Raw genomic sequence first — 2,835 nt, forward strand, 5'->3', positions numbered from 1 at the left:
TACTTACTCGTATAATAATACCTACGTCCCAAAAACAGTACTTACTCGTATAATAATACCTACCTACGTCCCAAAGAAAACGTCCCAAAAGCACTACTTGTACGAATACGTACCATAAAAGAGGAACACACGGAAAAAGCACTTGTTTGCACTTGGGACGTTATTGCTTTCTATTATCAAGTTATGCTGACGGTACAAAGGCCAAGTTTCTACTGACCTGAGTTTAGTAAACGACATTTTAGACACGCTAAAATGAGGCGCTTTTCTTCTTCTTCTTCATCCTTCCCTCTTCCTCTTTTTCTTCGACTTTTGTTTGCACGTTATTTCTTCTTCACCTTCTTCTTTTTCTACTTTGCTTACCTTCTTCTTCCAAGGCCTTTCTCCCTTCTCCTCTTCCTCTTCTTCTTCTTCTTCGTCCTCTTTCTTCTTCATCTAAGTTTTCCTTTTCCCCTTCTTCTTCCAAGGCTTTTTTTCCTTTCCCCTCTTCCTCTTCATTCTTCTCCCTCTTCTTCTTCTTCCTCGTCCTTCTTCTTCTTCTTCCTCTTTCTGCCACGGTCGTAATTTGTAACACGAGGAATAGGCGTGAATGGAAAGCTCAAGCTTGTGTGTGTTGATGTTTACTTCCGTTGTCATGGTAACGGGTTGATCACGGTTAATCTCAGAGATAGCCAACCTAGTTAGCATGGAGGGTAGCGCGTCTGCCTTGTAAGCGCTAGGTCACGGGTTCGATTCCCACCCGGGGCGGATTTTATCCTGAAGGGACAAGGTTCGTTCTCGAAAAAAGAGAGAGAGAGAGAGAGAGAAAAAAAAAAAAAAAGAGAGTATTTTATCGCCGGGTTTAGCTCGTACCCAAAAACAGTACTTACTCGTATAGTAATACCTACGTCCCAAAAACAGTACTTACTCGTATAGTAATACCTACGTCCCAAAAACAGTACTTACTCGTATAGTAATACCTACGTCCCAAAAACAGTACTTACTCGTATAGTAATACCTACGTCCCAAAAACAGTACTTACTCGTATAGTAATACCTACGTCCCAAAAACAGTACTTACTCGTATAGTAATACCTACGTCCCAAAAACAGTACTTACTCGTATAGTAATACCTACGTCCCAAAAACAGTACTTACTCGTATAGTAATACCTACGTCCCAAAAACAGTACTTACTCGTATAGTAATACCTACGTCCCAAAAACAGTACTTACTCGTATAGTAATACCTACGTCCCAAAAACAGTACTTACTCGTATAGTAATACCTACGTCCCAAAAACAGTACTTACTCGTATAGTAATACCTACGTCCCAAAAACAGTACTTACTCGTATAGTAATACCTACGTCCCAAAAACAGTACTTACTCGTATAGTAATACCTACGTCCCAAAAACAGTACTTACTCGTATAGTAATACCTACGTCCCAAAAACAGTACTTACTCGTATAGTAATACCTACGTCCCAAAAACAATACTTACTCGTATAATAATACCTACGTCCCAAAAACAGTACTTACTCGTATAAAAATACCTACGTCCCAAAAACATTACTTACTCGTATAATAATACCTACGTCCCAAAAACATTACTTACTCGTATAATAATACCTACGTCCCAAAAACAGTACTTACTCGTATAGTAATACCTACGTCCCAAAAACAGTACTTACTCGTATAATAATACCTACGTCCCAAAAACAGTACTTACTCGTATAAAAATACCTACGTCCCAAAAACATTACTTACTCGTATAATAATACCTACGTCCCAAAAACAGTACTTACTCGTATAATAATACCTACCTACGTCCCAAAGAAAACGTCCCAAAAGCACTACTTGTACGAATACGTACCATAAAAGAGGAACACACGGAAAAAGCACTTGTTTGCACTTGGGACGTTATTGCTTTCTATTATCAAGTTATGCTGACGGTACAAAGGCCAAGTTTCTACTGACCTGAGTTTAGTAAACGACATTTTAGACACGCTAAAATGAGGCGCTTTTCTTCTTCTTCTTCATCCTTCCCTCTTCCTCTTTTTCTTCGACTTTTGTTTGCACGTTATTTCTTCTTCACCTTCTTCTTCCTCCTTTTCTTCACCTTCTTCTTTTTCTACTTTGTTTACCTTCTTCTTCCAAGGCCTTTCTCCCTTCTCCTTTTCCCATCTTCTTCTTCTCCCTCTTCTTCCTCTTTCTGCCACGGTCGTAATTTGTAACACGAGGAATAGGCGTGAATGGAAAGCTCAAGCTTGTGTGTGTTGATGTTTACTTCCGTTGTCATGGTAACGGGTTGATCACGGTTAATCTCAGAGATAGCCAACCTAGTTAGCATGGAGGGTAGCGCGTCTGCCTTGTAAGCGCTAGGTCACGGGTTCGATTCCCACCCGGGGCGGATTTTATCCTGAAGGGACAAGGTTCGTTCTCGAAAAAAGAGAGAGAGAGAGAGAGAGAAAAAAAAAAAAAAAGAGAGTATTTTATCGCCGGGTTTAGCTCGTAGCATGAAAAACTGTACTACATTAGACCGTGGTGGTCTGTGTCGTAGCTGCCGGGTAATATTCCCCATATGAATGACAAAGAAAACGAATTACAAATGCTGGTTGTATACTTTATAGTGACATCAACCCGGTAGCCGTGTTGGGATGGCAATTACGACGACAAGCCGACCTGGCCTACTGTGATATCGAGCGACTAGTGCGCTTAGGCCAAGTTCCGAGTCTTTCTGTTCTGAAATAAAGCTATTGTAAATTCAACGTGGGTACAATTTTTTCCTTATGATACTCCACTTTGTGTTTACTTTACTGGTGTATAATACTAGGAGAAACTGTTAGATATTGACTGAACTCT

The sequence above is a fragment of the Diaphorina citri genome, unplaced genomic scaffold (genome assembly GCF_000475195.1).
Source record: "Diaphorina citri unplaced genomic scaffold, Diaci psyllid genome assembly version 1.1 scaffold394, whole genome shotgun sequence".
In the NCBI taxonomy this organism is placed as follows: Eukaryota; Metazoa; Arthropoda; class Insecta; order Hemiptera; family Psyllidae; genus Diaphorina; species Diaphorina citri.